Source organism: Carettochelys insculpta, chromosome 3 (assembly GCF_033958435.1).
Source record: "Carettochelys insculpta isolate YL-2023 chromosome 3, ASM3395843v1, whole genome shotgun sequence".
NCBI classification, from domain to species: domain Eukaryota; kingdom Metazoa; phylum Chordata; order Testudines; family Carettochelyidae; genus Carettochelys; species Carettochelys insculpta.
Window position 1 is genome coordinate 104,715,068 of NC_134139.1, and position 19,614 is coordinate 104,734,681.

At 46.0% G+C, this 19,614-nt stretch overlaps 1 protein-coding gene and 1 long non-coding RNA gene across 3 annotated transcripts in view; one reads left to right on the forward strand and one right to left on the reverse strand.

Annotated features, from left to right (window-relative positions):
* The window catches only part of PDE7B (phosphodiesterase 7B), a 296,173-nt gene that overhangs the window by 244,341 nt on the left and 32,218 nt on the right, over positions 1-19,614 (reverse strand). Inside the window, exon 2 of one of the 2 annotated variants that reach the window (XM_074990510.1) lies at positions 15,087-15,181. The exons of the other annotated variant lie outside the window; for it this stretch is intronic. The gene's annotated coding sequence lies outside the window, so the exon portion shown is untranslated. The remainder of the gene's footprint in view (positions 1-15,086; positions 15,182-19,614) is intronic. 2 annotated transcript variants of the gene reach the window in all.
* On the forward strand, positions 1,191-12,260 carry LOC142010409 (uncharacterized). The gene is made up of 3 exons (XR_012644787.1): positions 1,191-1,247; positions 11,611-11,666; positions 12,008-12,260. It is a non-coding gene; the product is annotated as an uncharacterized LOC142010409 (long non-coding RNA).

Sequence of the window (19,614 nt, forward strand, 5' to 3'; positions counted from 1 at the left end):
AACCTGTGAGTGCAAGTGGGGGGGTGGGAAATATTTAACAATGGACTCTTAAATCTAGCAGAGAAAGGTATAATATGATTCACGGCCTGGAAAATTAAGCTAGATGAAGTCATACTGGAAATAAAATATATATATTGTAACAGTCAGGGTAATTAGGTACTGAAACAATTGGCTTTCCCATCACAGGCAATTTTAAAATCCAGATTCTATGTGTAAGGCTGATGGCCCACACCTGCGACCAAAAGAGTTAAGCCTCGTGTTCTGCCAGGTGAGCTGAAAGCCAGCTAGCTCTTGGTTAAGGCTGTAGAGCAGAGACTTCAGTCTCCCTTGTCAATGATCTCAAGTGCCTCTGGGGTCACACATACACACAAAAAGACCTGCTCTAGGAATTGTCCTGTGCTATATAGGAGGTAAGACAGGATGATCACATTGGTCCCTTCTGATCTTTGACTCTAAGACTAAGCTATTCCATAAACAGAGAGCGAGCTGTCCCAAAAGAACCTCAACTGCCTAGAGCACAAGGTGGTCTTCCAATTTCTTCTCTGGTAACAATACAGTTTGATGTGAGTGTATGTCACAGGATAGGGGAAAGCGGTAGCATCAATTGGTCCAATGCAGACAGATCAAGGTGCAGGACGTGAGGGCAGAGGAAGGCTGGGGTGGACAGCACAGACTTAGGCTACGCTAACACTGCAATCTTCTTTCAGCAGCATGTAAAGTAAGTGCTAGGGTAGCGCCTGAGAGCTGTAAGGTCCTGCAACTCTGCTATCCAATATACCAGATACCCTAATAAGCCAGCAAAGGTGCCTGATGGACCACCCTGCCTGACTGGCCGAGGAAGCTAGCAGCCTGGTTCTTAAGATGAGCAACAGCAGCAGCGTGCTGGCCTTGCTCAATGCCAGTCCACACAGAATTTGCCTCTCAAGACTTCTTTTAATTCAGTCCCTGCACCAGGCCTTGTTCCTATCCTGCTAGTCTTGCTCCTGCCTTGGAACCAGCCCTGCTCCTGACATCTGGTAACTCAGTTCTAACTCTCTACTCTGCTTCCTCACTCTGGCCCTGTCTTAATCCCTATCTCTGGCATCCAGATGCTGATGCCTAAACCAGGCTCCTGCTCTTATTGCTAGGCCAGATCGCTTACAACCCCACTTCCCGACAACATGCTCCTGGGCCTGGAAGGAATGACTACAGCTCTCCCCACTGCTAGAGCCCTTCTCTGCCATCGGAAAAGACTTAACATGACTGAGGTGAGTAACGAGGTGCTTGAAGGCCATAGGTATGTATCTGAACACAAGCCCTCCACAGCCCTGTACTCACTCAAGCCGTACCTTCCCGTGTACACTGCTCTTTTTAGCCATTTAATGTCAAGCTGCCTCCTTATTGCTGTACTTTTCCCTGCAGCAGGGAAAGGCGCTGACTGGGGAGGCAGTGAGGAAAGGTTCAGTTTTTCCCTGATCTCTCTTCCTGCCTATACCCAAAGCTCCATGGCTTGCCTTTCACTGACACATTTGGTTGGTTACACACACACACACACACACACAAAAGCAGTGTGCAACACAGGTGCAGCCTCAGGCTGCACAAGCTGAAGGCAACAGGAGCAGAGTCAGAGGGGCACAGGCAGGGCACCAATCACTAAAATACACTCTCTTCCAAAACCCCAGAATGGAACCCAGGATCCCCTGTTCTTACTGTACCTCTGTTGTCAGCAAACAGATGCAAAATCCACTGGCAAAATATGTCTTGTGCTCTTCCAGTGGCTGGTAGGTATAGAGGAGACCAGCCTGTTACTCCTGTCAATTACCCTATGAGATCAAATGGCAGTGGTCTGTGCTTTGAATACGAAGGTTCTAGCCGCTGATGACTCATGTAGGTGTCAATATGATGCTACACTATGAGGTTTGGTTTTTCAGTTTTTTTTAAAACAAATAAAATAACATTAAAAACCTACACTTGCTGTTTTTTGTAAAATCTTTGACATTTCAGTTATTTCTTACCCTTTCCTCCTCTTTCATCAAACTTTGGCCCACTTAACACAGAGGAAAGTGTCTGCAGGGCCAGCTGAGAAGACACAGGCTCCTGGGTGATCCCAGGGCACAGAAGCATTCATGTGTGTGTAAATTTGGTGAGCCCCATCCCCCATGTTGGGCACCTCTGGGTAGTGAACTGGGAAGCCAAAAATAGCTGCCTCACAAAATCTCTTTTTTCCAAACCTTTGCTATCCTATTCTTTCTTCAAGCTTTGCATTGTTCCTGTATTATTTTCAGGGATCATGTCTCTATAATCAAGGGAGGTAGGGACAGCAGCTGGAGGGCCAGCTGAGAAAACTCAGACACCTGCTGCTTTTTGTAAAAATTTTTGATAATTCAGTTATAAAAAGCAATTCAGTTATAGAAGAAAGAGGCTTCAGTTAATCTGGCAATCTTTGTTGCTGCCCTACTTTTCCTTCTTTCCTTCTGGAAAAATGGCCATTTGCTTTCCACTGGAGGGGAATGAGGGAAATGCAATGTGGGAAGATACATCACATACCCACAACCACTTGTGGAGCATTTTTTCCCATGCTGCACCAGCAAAAATACCCAGAATACTACAGGGATGAGGGAACTGTGTGATACATTTCCACAATGCACTGGTGCAACAGTTGATGTTTGACAATTGAGTGTGGCAAAAGTAAGTCAACTTTGTGGGCAATATGTGGGGAGGTGAGGATAGTCAAATTTGAATTAATGAAACCCAGTGTTACAAAATGGATTTTAATAAATTCAAATTTATCTCATAGTGTAGACTTAGCCTAAATGAAATCACAAACAAAGCTGGTATACTCATTCCCACTAATAAATAATTGTCAGTTCCATAATCTGACATGTGACACAGGCAGAAACTTTGTCTAGAGGAGTAGATTTTATACTCAGAAAGTTGGCAGAAGAATTATGCTTGGAAGCTATTTCCGACAGCCTTACTACAAACACTGTTACCAAACTTGCCCTATAAGAATTACTCCCACATCCAGTTGACCTCTGAGTTTTCTATAGTTCCAATGTTTTATTATTGCAGTCTGACCGATCTAATCCTTGGTGTGTTGAGAACTGACAGACATTGTTCTTCCAACCATAAAATGCATCTGTATTAAGTGTTTGCAGAAGAAAATGTAAAATCTGCTAATAAAAAAAATCCATATTTAAACACACTAGACAGACCAACACCCAAAAGTACAGCACAGAATATTCAATGTAAAGTAAAATTTATTATGGTATAAGATTTCAAATCTGATATGTTCATTTTCCTTGGCTACGAACCTTGAAATAAACTACTAGACTATTTTCTCCTTTCTATAACAGAAACAGGACACATTAGTATGCCAGTGATCTCCTGTTTCCACCTTAAACAAACAATACAGTGGGGGTGTGGCAAGAGAACAGTCCTCACATTTCATACTTGGGAACTGTAAAATGTAATCTCTTTGAAAAAAGAAAATATTGATGCATATCCTCTGATTAACTCCCGCATATGCGGATAAGATCAGAGCTTGTAATGACGCCTGCAAAGAGGATACTATCTGTGCAGAATATATTAAATAAGCATGAAACCTTCACAAAAATTAATGAAGTTTTTTTTAAAAAAAATGTAACATTTCTCTCCATCCAAAATCCAAATGTAGAGAAACAATCAGGCAGGAAGAACGCAATAAAATTAGTAAAGCAATACATGTAAAACGTAGAGTTAATGCCTTTAATACTGTCTACATTTGAGAGATGAAAAAGACTTGTTATGTCACGTAGTTGAATTTCCCGTTAATGCTCAACTGTTCACTACAATGTACCCTCCAGTAAGTGTTCACTCCAGTTTTAAATGTCTCTAATGATGTGGTTTCTGCCACCTTCCTGTGGAGAGTATTTTAAAAACGAGCTGGCGCTAATGGTAATTTGTGTAATCTCAGCATTGCTGATGTCCATATTTTTTCAGTAAAATGAGAGAACCAATCATAGATGTGTTGGAGAGAGGCAAGTTTGCATGGAACATTTCTCACAGGGAGGTAGTATTAGAAGACTTGCACCAGCACACTGCCCACTATATGAAAGCTTACTTGGAGATTACCTTATTACCATACAATATTAGGTACAGGTACTTGTAAGAAGCATATAATGGTGATTATTCTATCCTCACTCACCAGCAAATTTCTGAGCCAATAACAATATGAAATCTATCCCTCAAATCACTGTTGGGGGACAGTATGCAAAGTCTATTATCTTCTCTTGTAAACATAATGGCTGTGGTCACACTAGCCCCTCCTTTTCGAGGGGCTATGGTAATGTGGCACTTTGGGATATGCTAATGAGGTGCTCCCATGAATATGCAGCACCTCATTAGCATAATGGCAGCCATGCACGCTTCGAAACTGCTGGTTTCAAAATGCAGCCGCTGGAGTAGCCGGGGGGCCTTTCAAAACAGACCCCTGATTTTGAAAGCCCCTGATTCCCAAAACCAGATGGGAATAAAGGGCTTTCAAAATCAGTGGGTCATTTCAAAAGGCCCCCCGGCTACATGGGCGGCTGCATTTCGAAACTGAAAGGAGGGGTTAGTGTGGCCACAGCCAGTGTGATGGGGTTGGGAAGAAAAATGAAATAATTGGAGCACTCATGCAAAACAGCAGGAATCTTCTATTCTATTGTAAATCTGGAAAACAATAAAATGACCCTAATTAACATCACACCGGAAAATGACAGATACCCTTTGCATCCGCTGATCATACAATGAAGCCATTCTGTTAAAAAAGCAACAACAAAAAACACGTGTGTGTGTGGGGGGGGAATTTTTTAAGACTACATTTGCATGCCATTACATGCTTGCCTATTCCCCATACCTAGATTCTATTCTCTCACACGTCACACTTCCATAGAGCTGCAATGTGAAGTGAGTTAAGATACCCCGACTTTTTGCACATATACTGTCTACCAGAAGGCAAGTGCAATAAGTAAATAGGCTAAGAATTCTCTTTAAGGAACACAATCAAATTTCAAAAATAAGTAAAATGCTGCTCTTTAGTTATATTGCTTCAATAATCACGATTATTAAAAACCAAATGCATTTTAGAGATGCTGTTGTTAAAAAATTAACTTTGTACAATCATCTCTGGCAGTGAAACCTTTGTAAACTACTTTGTTTACATTTCTATTTCAGGCCATTTTCACTTTATAATTCTACTGCAGTGGAACAAAGTCTGAATTTTTAAATGAAATTATTTTATAAATTATAAATTATTTTATAAAATGTAATGCAGATATTTCATTACATTTTGTTCCTGTGGAACAAAAACAAATAGTTTTTTACTCAGGCTGATTTTTGGCTTATCTTGGTAGCGTATAGTGGTCGTCAAAGGCTATGTCTACATGGTAAGCACTATTTTGGGACACTGCAGTATCTCAAAATAGCTGCCCATGTCTATAAAACATGTCCATTGTCTCAAAACAGTTTTTGAGCTACGGGAGCTCTAGTCTGGCATCCCTGTACACCTCATCTCAGAAGAAGTACAGGGATGCCGTGAAATAGTGCTTTATTTTGAAATCGACTCGAAATCAGCTACACTATTTGTATAGTGCAAATTGCATAGCTTATTTAGAGGTTGGGGCACCATGTAGACACAGCCAAAGTATTAAGATTTTGTTCCCCACAAAAAAAAAAAAATTATAAAGAAAGCAAACATGTTTCACCTCATTCAAAAATTTTCATTCTCTTTTACAACAAATTCAAAATGAATTTCGTGTTGAAAAATTGTTTCTATTTTTTTGGAAAAAAATGTGTTTTCAGCATTTTGATGTGGTCTTCACTTTTTAAATTACGTACTTTACCCTTTTTCAGTTAAAAATAGTTCAGGAAAGTGTTCCTTTCACTCATTTTTAAAACATTGAAACCCAACTTTTTTTTTCACAGGGGAAAAAATAAATTACTGAAAGAAAGCTGTTTTAATTAGGTTTTTTTGCTTTCTTTAACTTTAAAAAAGAAAAATCTTTTTTCTACCTTTCTCCAAAAGGAAAATTGAGTCAGTGGGAGAAATATCTAAGTATTTAAAAAGGAAATCGGCTTATTCCTAATACTTGAAGTCGATTTTTTTAGAACTGTTGAAGGCTTTTATTTTTCCCAAAATTTTTCATTGTGAATATACTTAAAAGAATAATAGTCACATTTTTCATGTTTTTATTTGCCAAAACCGCATTTTTGATTAGAATCTTTTTTACAAAAAAAAAAAAAATCTGGCCATCCCTAGTAATATTTCTCTTTGCCATACTTGTGTGTGGTTTCTTCTTTTCTCACTTGGAAATTATAACTTAATTTCATTCGTAGCCTATTTTTTTCAAACTTGTCTCTTCGTCTGAATTTATACACCCATATATCTCTGGGTCATATTCTATCTTTAGCGACAACTATGCATCCCTGTGAAAGATGACTGGACAGAGAGCCTGAGACAGAGCAGTGTCATGGCAGCCCTGCCCTAAAAAGATAATGGGAGCCAGCTGAGCAAGCCCAGGCCTGATGGCTGGCAGTAGTGAGCCCCTGAGCAGAGGGGTCATTTAAGGCAGCTCGGAGTACAGGAAAGGGGAAGAGAGAGAGAGAGAGAGAGAGAGAGAGAGAGAGAGAGGAAGGGGAGGAGCCAGAGCGTGGACGGCTCTGCTCTCCTGGAGCTGGGTAAGTGGAGGGGTTTTTGTGATTGATTGTATATAGCAGGTAGTGGGACATTCACACATAATAAAAGCACAGGTGCCTGGAACTGGAGGGGTCTCTGCTGAGTTTGCGGACAGAAGAGAGGGCTGAGGTCCAGGGGTGTGAGAGACCCCTCTACAAACCCATTAAGCTGAATGGAGTCACAGCAATTTAAAATGACGACATAGCGAGGGGTGCACAAAAATGTAGCGTAGGTTGGGGCACCCACATCACTCAGTACTCTTATCTTTAGAATATTAGGTCACCCCCTGTAAGTCCATGAAGGAGGGATTCCACATTTTAGCACTGGAGTACAGTTTGGCTTGGGAAATCTATGTTTCATCTATATTTGCAGACTATAACGGTGAAGGAAACAGCTTTATCTTTCCTTTTCTTCCTTGAAATACATTGTTGAAGGCTTATAAATTTGAGCCTGCCTGCAAAACAGTGAGCCAGATTCTACCCTCAGTTACACTGTGGGAATTCATTTACTTTCAGTGGGACTGCAAGGATGCAAGAGAGGGCAGAGTTTGGCCCCAACAATATTAACCTTGGGGCAGCCATGAAAGAGCTGGGGTGATCACTGAGCCTGATACTAATCGACACGGCCTGCCAAATATTCCCACAATTTCTCTTGTAAAAGTCCACAGTTTTGTGATACAAGGTTCCGTCCCTTGGATAAGCAGAAGATCTGAAAAAGACCAACATCCATGAAGCAGGAGGAGTTTGCACCTCGGCAACTCACAATGGACAGAATGCAAAATGGGCAGAATAGGAGTTGATGGAGAGATCCATGACAGGCATCAGCTGTGTCAATCCCAGAATATGAATTAAGGCTACTGGGAAAAGATGACAAAAACAAGTATCTCAAGCTGCAAGCCAAGGTGCTGTCGGCACTGTGGTGCAAGATTCCAGGAAAACAGAACAGAAGGCAAAGGTACTTGAGAAGTAAAAACTGAAAAGCATTAGCAAGATGCACTGCAAGATGTGAGTATATGGAAGAAATGTAAAAGAGATATAGCAAAAAAATCATCTCAGAAAAATATTTCCAACCACATAGTAGCAGAAGTGATGAATGTTTTTAGGGCATAATGGCTGCAGAAATTGATTGATATTGCAGAGGAAAGCTAACTAGCGGTGTCACAACAAAATACAATAATAGAAAGCATATGCATAGATTACAGCAAAACAGATAAAGCTGGTATGTGACACAGCAAATTGGAACTGGAGAAAAGGTCACTTGGATGAAATTGAGCATGCAGCAGAAGCTTCTGTAAATGCTAAATAAAAGGAGCTAGAAGATGAGGCACTGCGCACAAGAGAATTGGCACTAATAAAAGAGGAACTCCTTGTACTCCAAAAATAACTCAATGGTAGTAGCCTGGACTCAGTGGAACACAGAACATGATGAGGTTATTCAGAAGTATAACAACCAAAAGAAAACTACGGTGTAGCCACATAAATAGAGCCACACCAAACTCATGGCCAGGAAAAATGCATCTCCCCAGGAAATCTAATCTCCCCAGAGGTGACTGGTGAGGGGGGTGCTCAGGTGCATTGACCACATATTCGCCCCCCCCCTCGGGTGGACAAGGGCCAAAACAACCCCCTTGACTCTCCCCACCCTTGCTCTGCACCCTCCGCACCCTGCCTTTGCCCTGCAACCAAAGCATCCTAGGGAAATAGTGGGACCAGAGAGCCAGCACCAGCAGCAGGGATCCATTCCCTGGCCCTGCCTGCATTTTCCGCCCACGCAGTGCCACTTCTAGAGAGTGCTGGGGAGAAACTCCCCCTCCCCAGAGGAGTGCAGCCAGAGAGAAATGCATGCTGGGGCGGCCTTGCTGCGTCACAGCCCATATATCTCCCCCTCACCACCACCTGCTTGCAACCATATAAATACAGTCAGAAAGTTGTACTTCTTTGCTAAGCCATCATTTTCTTCCGAATCCTGCTTCTGCTGTGACATGAACAAAGAAATCTTTGGACACCGGGATGATACTAATACTTAATGCTACGAGGCAAACTGTGATGACATTTTTTTTCTTTTTTGAGAGGTCATCAGAAACGTCATTCAGCAGAAGCGCTCCATGGAGGAGTCAGAGTAACAGGAAATGTTCACGCCCATTAAAATTACTTTATTACCCTCCTTGAAATGTGTGTATGTTAAGAAAACTAAACCTAAGTGTTTTGTTAAAAGACTACAGTAAACTTTCGATTCGCCAGGCCCCGATTTAGCGGACTTTAGCAATACCGGACTGTCTGCCGGGCCCCAAGCACACCCCCCAAAAAAGTAAACACCGGCGACTCACCAAAGCTGCTGGAGCTGGAGCTGCCACCATCATGGCTGGAGAAGCCACCGCGGCTCTTAGGCTGCCACCATGGCTGCAGCTGCTATCAGAGAAGCTGCCACGGCTCTGGGACAGCCACCGCTGGAGGAGCCACTGCGGCTCTCGGGCCAGTGCTGTGGCTAGAGCTGCCACATGCTGTTCCTACCACGGGTGGGACATGTATGCAGGCAGGTGGCACTTGCATACGTGCCTCACCGCTGATGGGAGGAGTGTGTTGCAGAGCCAGTGGCAGTGGTTCTGGTGAGTCACCAGCATTTATTTGGGTGTGCGGGGGGGGGGGGGCACTATGGCAAGTATGGTAAAGCCTTGGATTTAAAGGACTTTTGGCATGAATGGACCCCCCCCGCCGCCATTAGTCCATTAAATGGAGGGTTTATTGTAATGTCTGGATTCTACCTAATGGGTGACCTTTGGAACGTTCAGACTGCAAAGCAATGAAATAGCACTGGATTCGAAAAGGCTAAAGAAGAGACTTCAGTCATTAACCAGCACAACATGAGACACACATGATGCGTATTGTATCAGAGAGGTAGCCAAGTTAGTCTGTATCTTCAGAAACAACAGATGTATTCAGTGGGTCTTTGCCCACGGAAGCTTATGCTCCAAAATATCTGTTAGTCTGTAAGGTGCCACAGGACTTCTTGTTGTTTTTGATTATGTGTATTGGGAATCAGTCTAAAAGCATTATGCCTTTCTCTTGAACATACAAATGCTAATTACATCTCCTCTTCTGTTCTTCACTCTGGAAAGGCAACACACTTAGCTGGTCAGCCAGCCTCCAAAACTCAAGTGGATCTTCTGTGGACCCAAGAAATCCATACAGGAAATTTCAGCACTGTGTTAATACATCTCTCTTCAATTACAACTGTTCACTGAAATGAAGATTGTGTATATTGTAAACTATTGCCTCTGATTTGGTATGCTTCATTTAAATGCATCTGAAAATGTAGCATAATGGTTCAGAATACCAATTTTAATCATATAACCTATTAACATGAGAGACTGTGAAAATGTATTCTGGTCCCTGGTGCAGAAATCAGCAGTGATCCTGAAAGTCTACAATTTCAGAACAACATGTGCCACAGTTCAACCACTGCAGAAGAAAAATAAGAGCAGTTTCCAGGAATTCCAAAGAGAAATTTTCATGCTTGAACACTAACACTAAAAGAACTTCTAACAATAAATTATAACTGTTTTATGTCTGTATTCTGTAGAGAGGGAGTCTAACATGTTGAGATGGAAATAAATCCAAATTCACATCTGAAAATTCTATATTGATAAATTCTCATCATGCGTTATTTCATATACTTTTATTAGATCTTCCTCACATCAACCTCACTTGTCCTTACCCTTTAAATCTCTGAGTGTGACCATTTGCTTCTTTAAATTTATAAACCAGAAACTGCTTAGTTTTATAATTATTCCACACTCAGCAGGAAACCGTTCCAAACCTGGCCCTATGTTTAAAGCTAATTAAATTATATTTTTACATTTATACAAAGTATTAAAAAAGATGTTAACAAGTTTCTGTTCCTTCCACACATTAGCCGTGTCTACGCTAGCCAACTATTTTGAAATAGGCGGGCCAACTTCGAAATAGCGCCCGCAGAGTCTATATGTGCCAAGCGCTATTTCGAAGTTGAAATCGACGTAAGGCGGTGAGCTGTCAAAATCACTATCCTCATCAGGAGATGGGAATAGCGCCCTACTTCAACGTTCAGCATCGAAGTAGGGCACGTGTAGATGATCTGCGTCCCGCAACACTGAAATAGTGGGGTCCTCCATGGCGGCCATCAGCTGAGGGGTTGAGAGACGCTCTGTCCAGCCCCAGAGTTCTCTGGTCGCCACGTGCAGCAGCCCCTTAAAGCTCCCCACCCCCTTATTTCCTGTGGCAGGAAGCTGAGAGCATGCAGGCAGCAGCACAAACACGTGCACAGCTTGCATGCCCTCCAGAAAGCCCCAACCCAGCACCCATGGCAGCCAGCCAGCCCACCAAGCACCCACAGGGCACCCCCCACAAGGGGACCAAGGGCTCACAGCCATCCAGCCTGTGGGGGAAGAGGCAGCGGGACCCCTCCTGGTCTGACGCCGAGATCCGGGACCTGCTGGGGCTCTCGGGCGAGGAGGAGGTGCTATAGGTAATGGGGAGCAAGCGGCGGAATGCAGGTGCGTTTGCTCAGCTGGCTGAGGGCCTGGATGCCTGGGGTCACCCTGTCCGCACTCCTGACCATGTCAAGACTAAGTGAAGGAGCTGCGGCAGGGTTACGCCTGGGCCCAGGACACGGCCAGCTGATATGGGACCGCCCCCGCCGCTTGCCTCTTTTACAGGGAACTCAGGGAGATCCTGGGCCCCCGGTATACCACCTCCCCCCTGGCCACCCTTGACACCTTGGCAGACGAGCCCCAGCAGGCCCTGGAGCCAGAGTCTGGCCTGGAGGCCAGTCCTGCACCCCAGGGGCCCCCAGAGGAACCCACCCCTGGGACAGCGGAGGAGGAGGAGGAGGAGGAGGAGGAGGAGGAGGCGGACTCCAGTGATGGGGGGGTTGCTCATTGACCTCCCCTCCCGCAGCTCCAGCAGGGCGTCCGCCCAATGGGTGTCCCCCGACTGTGGGAGCGGACTGTCAGGTATGTATCCCGGTGCACATCCCCAAGTTAAGGGGTGGGGACAAGGGACATGACCAGGGCCTTCCACACACCCAGCTGACCATGGCCCTGAGGACAGCAGTGACATGTCCCTCAGAAGAGTCCATAAGCCCCTGCCCCCCAGGACAGTGCCATGCCCCATCCCTGGGGATGGTGGGGGGAGCAGAACCAGAGGGTCCCCCCTGGGGGGGTGCCACACCCATCATCAGCATCTCTGGGGGCAGGGCATGGGGAACCAGCAGCAGAGGGGTGTGGGGGACATGGGCCACGGGTCAAGGCCCAGACTAATGGCTGTCTCCGCTCTTCCCCCCTCTGTTCCGCAGCTGCACCATCTGAGGGCCCCGAGAGCACAGGCGCTGAGTCCATCGTGCCGGACAGCCCACCAGGGCGATCGCAGCAGACCATCCCAGTGGCGGAGCAGGGACCGGCTCCGGGATGAGCCCGACATCGACGGAGCCATCCCCAGGCGTCCGCTGACCCCCAGCTCTTCACCACCCTCCGGCGTCAGGTGGAGGTCTCTGAGCGCCGCCTGCACGTGGAGGAGCGGCGGCTCCACCTGCAAGAGCGAGTGCTGGCCTGGCACCAGGAGGCTTGGGGGGCCTTCATGAGGACCTTCGAGCGGATTGCGGAGCAGATGTCCCGCCCCCGCACCGCTCCACCCGCCGTCCCTCCAAGCCGCCCTCCACCAGCTGTCCTGGAGCCTGCCACAGAGGGGGACTGTGGGCCTCAGGAACCAGCCTGGCCATATCTGCCAGGTCTCCCGGCCCCCACCCAGCCTCGACAGGGCCTCCGGCCCAGACGTGGGTCTCGCCCCCCCCACACCAGGCGCAGGACAGTAGGGGTGAAGGAGGCCAAGAACTGAGGCCCCCAGGCCCCCCCCTTGTACATATTCTCCCCCATTAATTGTAAATAGTTGACTTGGCCCACCCCCCTTTAGTAGCTGTCCCCCCCATGTACATAGTTCCCCCATTAATGCAAGAGTTCATTGTTTGATTTCAACAAGGTTTTGGTTTATTTACAAAAAAGAAACGTGGGTGTGTGTTCTCTGGTGCTCAGTGGTGTGGGTGTGGGGGCAGGTAGTGTTGTGGGGGGTGGGGGGTGGCTCACCAGCAGCTGGCCCTGGCAGTGTTCACCCGCAGCCTGCTCAAAATGTGCCCACAGGGCCTCCCGGGCCCAGATCTGGATCCCCTCAGGGTCGACCTGGTGACTGGGGGCAGCAGTGGCTGGGTGTAGGCCCTGCCAGCCTCCACAGCCCAGCCCTGGACAAATGCCTCTCCCTTGCTCTCCACCAGGTTGTGGAGTGCGCAGCACACGCCCACAACCTGGGGGATGTTGGGGAGCCCTGCTTCCAGGTGGGTGGGGAGACAACTCTAGCACCCTTTGAGGCAGCCGAAAGTCCACTCGACCACCTGGCGTGCATGGTTCAAGTGGGTGTTGAACCGCTCCTGGGTGGCACTGACGTGGCCCGTGTAGGGGTGCATGAGCCAGGGCCGGAGGGGGTACGCCGTGTCTGCGACGAGGCAGACGGGCACGGTGGTGTCCCCCAGAGGGATCTCCCGCTGGGGGATGTAGGTCCCCGCGTCCAGCCAGCAGCACAGGCCCAAGTTCCTAAACACCCGGGCGTCATGGGTGCTGCCAGGCCAGCCAACATAAATGTCCAAGAAATGGCCCCGCCTGTCCACCAAGGCCCGAAGGACCACGGAACGGTATCCCTTCCTATTCAGGAAGTGTCCTCCGCTGTGCTCCGGTGCATGGATGGGGATATGGGTCCCATCCAGAGCCATGAAGCAATTAGGAAAGCCCAGGCTGGCAAACCCCGTGATGGCCGCATCTGGGTCCCCAAGCTGCACGAGCCTGTGGAGGAGCAGGGCATTGATTGCGTGGACGACCTGCAGGGGAAGGACATGAGAGCACCCATGAAGGGTGTGCAGGGTGTGTCTGGCCCTCCCCCCAGGGCTCCCCCTCCCCCCAGGGCTCCCCCCCAAGCTCCCCCTCCCCGAAGGGCACCCCCTCCCCGGGCTCCACCCTCCCCCTGGGGTTACCTTACCTCCATGACAACAACCCCGACAGTGGCCTTGCCCACACCGAACTGCTGCCCCATGGATCGGTAGCTGTCTGGAGTGGCCGGCTTCCAGACAGCGATGTCGACCCGTTTCTCAATGGTGAGGGCATTGGGGTGTCCTGGTGCCGTAAGGCAGGGGTGAGCCACTGGCAGAGCTCGAGGAATGTCTGCCTGCTCATTCGGAAATTCCAGAGCCAGCGGTCGTTGTCCCACTCGCCAAGCACCAGCCGCTCCCACCAGTCCGTGCTAGTGGGGTACCTCCATAGCCGGCGGCGTGTCCGGCAGGGGGAGGCTGGGAGGGCAGCAAGGTCTGGGGCTGCTTCTTCATCCCCCAAGGAGAGCTCATTTTCCTCGAATAGGAGATGCTGAGCTGCCTCCTCCATGGCACTGAGCAGGGCGGCCACTGCTCCAGGGGCGGGTGTGTGGGCCTCTGGCTGCTGCTGCTGCTGCTGGGGGTCTGTGCTGCTTCCACAGGGTGTGCGTGCCTGTGGCTCTGCAGACCGTGTGCTGTGCAGGCTGAGTGTATCTGGGAGGGGCCCTTGAAGGAAGTGGCTTGCTGTTGCCCCGGAAGCGCTAGTCTGCCCTGTGACCCTGTCTGCAGCTTTTTCTGGCACCGTTATTTTGATTTGGGCCGCTTTTGTGTGTAGACGCTCCCCTGTGGCACCTATTTTGATGTACTGCTGTCCTACATCAATGTTGAACGTTGACAGCACTAGCCCTGGAGGACGTGTGGACGCTACTCGTCGAAATAGCTTATTTCGATGTAGCGTCCCAGTGTAGATGTAGCTATTATGAAATAAAATCAGTGACCATAGAAAAACCAAACCCTGCTTCAACCTGAGTGTCTGATTTCTCCCAAAATCTGATTTCTCCCATATCCCACATCAATAGATATTCCATGATCAAAAGGTATTGAAGACTGATGACAGGTCTAACAGTTTCAGCACTGATACCTGATCTTCAAACATTGCTAAGGGCAGATGTCTATCAATGCAACTCAGAGCAGTTTCAGTGCCAAATATGCATGCAAAAATTCTACATCCCATCAAATTTGGCTCAAGACTTTTGCCTCTGGCACATGAGCTATATTCCCTCCTGCTTCATTAGTCACAGGCCATCTGTAAACCATGGTGAATTGCAAGAATGAAGCCAGCAAAGACGATCTTTCTGGTTTTCATGCCAAAATACTCTCCAGGAGAAAAGTATAGAAGTAAGGAAAGAGAGAGCCTATTTGAAGTGATACAGCAGTGGCTGGATACTATCTTGCGTAAGGAGCAAATCGAGCTCCTTTCCTGAAACAGTACTACTGGGAAGGGGAGCAGAGCGGCAGCACCACTCACAGTTGCAGTTATCTTCTGTCGGCCTTGTGTGGAGAGATGCAGCACACAGTTCTGAGAGGTACTTGTCTGGCCCTCCAGGCTTTCGGCCAAAAGTCCTGAGGGCCCATTAAAAGAAAGGATATTGGTTACAAACTAAGCAAAATAGAGGCTAATGTAAGAGAGTGTGGCTGTCCCAGCTCAATGGAAACAGTCACACAGCAAATGACCGTTCTGTTTCTATGGGGCTTTGGTTGTGGTAAGGGGACAGAACCTTGTCTCAATTCCAGTAGCTCCTAAATTCCAAGTTATTAAAACCGTTCCCTCCCCCATCAAAAAAATCCCCAGCTCTCCTACCCTGGTTTCAATAAAATATGTTCCGAGCTAGCTGTACTGAAATGAGACAGGGATTCTTTGCAGAACGATTTTCTTCTAATTCACTGGTTGGTTTCAAAAGTGAATGATCAACCCATTGTATTCAGCACAATGAATTTCGTATTTTCTTGCCATCCATTCTACATATCTAGCATCTCCCATGGTATTTCTCTTCCCAGACAAACAAAAGTCACCATTGGCCTAGATGTACCTTATTAGCAAGTCTCCTTCTCTCATTTAGCTAGATACTGAAGCTGCACTAGCTTAACTTTGAATTCCTGTCTTCAAGAGCTCTGTCTCATCAGTCCATCACACACACTGAAGATGGCACTATTTCCTTGGGCAGAAAAGAGCAATGTACCTGTAATGTATATTTAAAAGTGCCAGTCTCATTGACTGACATGGTGGACTGTCAGCCAAGCTGAGCTGCATCTTTGAAACTGTGTACATTTCATTCTGTATGTTTTATCTACAGCAGGACAAGAACCACTGTGCATGAATCATTTACGTTCACCAGAGCACTGTAAATCATCAGCAACAATGTCAGAGCTGCCACTTTGAACTGGCTGAGTTCATAAAGCCATCCACAGTCTGAATCCATGATGGATGCTGTTTAGAGGCTGCTGCATAGCATATATAAAATCCAAGTCATCTAAGAATGAAATAGTTTTTTTGTTTGTTTGTTTGTTTTTGGTGCCCTCTGGAGCATGGGCCTGCCACTCAACTATTCTATGGAGTATCATTATTTATTCAGAAATTTCACACTGTAAGAGCTCTCTTTGAAGAATATTCTCCTTTCAGTGAAACTATTTATACAAAATGTTAGGAATACAGTGTGCTAACAAATATTCCAGATTGTGTTCACCCTTCACCCTTTCTGCAACAGCAAAAGCCTTTCACATTCTAAGAGAACAGTCTTATTTTTTTCTAGCCAAATCCCGGTATCCCATGAGGCAAATGATCATACACTGAATGTATTAGCACACTATAAGTAACGAATACGATACCTAGACACAGCCAACAGTTAAACCATTCTTTGGCATTGTTACATGTTTGGATATGAGGGGTAGATGAATCATTTCAAATAAAATAATAACTTCACCCTAAACTCAAACTGTATCAGACCAGAACCATTTCTGAAATTTAAAAAGCTTGTCTAACTCTTGTTCTCCAACTATATTTACTTTCTACGGGCCTTTGAAGTATTTGGACTAACTTGGATAAGGAAGCATCCAGATACCTTCTCACTATTTTCAATAATGACTTGGATAATGGAGTGGAGCATATGCTTATAAAATCTGCAGATGACAACAAGCTGTGAGAGGTTGCAAGGTCTTTGGAGGAGAGGATTATAATTCAAAATGACTTTGACAAATTGAAGAATTAGTCTGAATTATCATAATGAAATTTAATAAAGACAGGTGGAAAGAGAAATTTAATGCACAGCTACAAAATGCGGAATAACTGGTTCGGCATTAATACTGCAGAAAAGGATCTGGAGTTTATAATGGACCATAAACTGAATATGAGATACCCATGCAATGCTGCTGTTAAAAATGGTTAATATTATTTTGGGGTGTGTTAACAGGAGTGACATAGGTAAGACATGACATATGTACGGAGGAAATTGTCCTGCTCTTGTTGACACCAGTGAGGCCTCAGACAGATCACCGAGTCCATTGCTAGGTTCACACTTTAGGAATGAAGTGAACAAATTGGAGAGAGTCCAGAAAAGAGCAACAAAAGTGGTAATTAGAAAACCTGACCTATGAAGAAACATTTTTTAAAAAAATCCTGGGCATGTTTAGACTGGACTAATGAAGACTTGAGGAAGGATAGTTCAACATTCTGAGAGATCAAGGCTAGTGAAAAATGTATTTTCCCTCAGTGAAAAATTTTTTAGATCTTTTCTTAAAATTGTCCTAGTGCCCATATAGTTTGGAGCATACTGAAGTGTAGAAAGCTTCCTAAAATGCAAGATATAGCCCAGGATATTAGAAAAATCTTGTGACGAATGTATGTAACACCAAATTAGACTGATCCCTGTAACACCCCAGCTATCAAGTGCACATGGTACTGTTAGCCATGTACTGTGGAAGGCTTCATGACTGCAGAAATAGTGAGCTTCAGTGATAAATTTCATGTTGACACATATAACAAAAAATAAATCAGCACCAGCACCAAACTGTGGTACTAGACACAATCATGATGTGTGCAGTATACAAAGATGAATAGAACAGCATGAGGTATGTAACTGCCCTGTAACACAACTTTGATTGTAAACATACATAGTGTTATTGGCTCTCAAAGTGAATCTGTGGTGGATTAAAAATTCAATAGGGAAAAAGCTTTAGTGTCAATTAAGATATGATGTTTAATTTTTTTTCCTAATGGCTAAACAAGTACTACAAAAAGAAACTCTCCCTTTGGTCCTGTCTGTTGCTATTGGTCCTGACTATTTGCAAGTTGCTCACTGCCAGCAGGTGGCAAAGAAGTATCAAATGTAATTCAAAGCCTAGGGACCACATCCCTCCATGGGAACTATGAAATGGATGAGAGTTAAGCAGTCAATTTATCACACGGATATGTGGTTTCTCCGAGATACTTCCATGAATTTGTGCTCCTGAAAAATGAAAAGAAATGCTGGGTGGAAAGGGACATGGTGAGGGGGAGAAGCCCGGTAAAGCACAGCAGCCGTGTGGCACTGGGAACTCCTGAAAATGAAAAGAAATGCTGGGTGTAAAGGGACATGGGAGGGGAGACACCCAGCAGAGCACGGCAGCTGTGTGGTGCCGGGGAGTCCCAAAAATGAAAAGAAATGCTGGGTGGAAAGGGACATGGGAGGGGACAAGCCCTGCAAAGGCTGCAAACTGCGTTGAGGGGTGGGGAATGGAGTGCCCGCTGGCTGCTGCAGGTAAATGTAAAGGGGCAGGAAGCATGTTTAAAAAAAATGCAAATTCCCTTGCTTCTGCAGGTTGCCAAAGAAGACATCACCCTCCTAAAACTAACCGATATGGAGAAAGAACAGCATTTCTTTTCATTTTTCAGGAACCCCCTGTGCCACACAGCTGCCATCTCCCCTGCCATGTCCCTTTCCACTCAGCATTTCTTTGCATTATTTTTTCTTTACATTACTTTCATTTCTGTACAGTCTGGCATTTTGGAAGATGCGTGTCCCGTGTATCCTCCCTGACCACCCAACGTTGATGTCAGTGAAATGACCTTTGTGCTCTACCAACCCCTGCGACACCATTGAGAAGCATCCCTTTCTGTTTAAATACTCAGAGGCCAGGCTGTCCGGGGCCATGATGGGGATGTGCGTTCCATCTATTACCCCACCGCAGTTAGGAAACCCCTGGGCAGCAAAGCCATCCATTATGGCCTGTACATCTCCCAGGTTCATGGTCTTCCTGAGGAGATGCCGACAGATTGCCTGGACCACCTGCATCACTATGGACCCCAGTATAGATCTGTCCACCCAAACTGATTTGCCACTGACTAGTAACTGTCAGGCATTGCAAACTTCCACAGAGCGATTGCCACTCACTTCTAAACTGTTAGAGCCAGGCTCGTTCTTCTCAGGCCAACTGGTGCATGCTTTGCCAGGACACTTTGTGATTCCACTGTAGACCACTAGCAATGCTGGCTGTGATCAACAATTCTGATAGTGCCTGAGCCTTAGGGTGAAATCCCAACTCTACTACAGTCAATAGGAGTTCTGCCAATTAACTTCAGTGAGACCATGGCAACATTCTCTCTAATTTTTGCCATCTCTGTGCAGATTATTTCTATCCATGTGTGGAATAATTTTTATGTGGACTGAGGCTGTGTGAATGTGCACACCCAGGAGAAAAAAAACCTAGCTGTGGGTGTTCTGCTAATCAACTAGATGACATCTGAATCTCTCCTGAATGGCCACACAAGTGCTCATCTTACAAGGAACCCTGGCCCAGGTTTTCACCCTGGGTGCAGTAATTAAACCTTGGACCCAGCACATGTGGCACAGGATTGAATTCTTAACACTCGCTACAGCACATGGCAAGTCTTTACTGCTGAAATGTCTCTTCTCCTAAATAGGAAAATTATGAGGTCTAACAGTGCTTTGTGACTGGATACATCTAAAGCTCATTTCCTTTAGCCGAGCCTCATCTTCTGCCAGCATTCTACTTGAATGTTG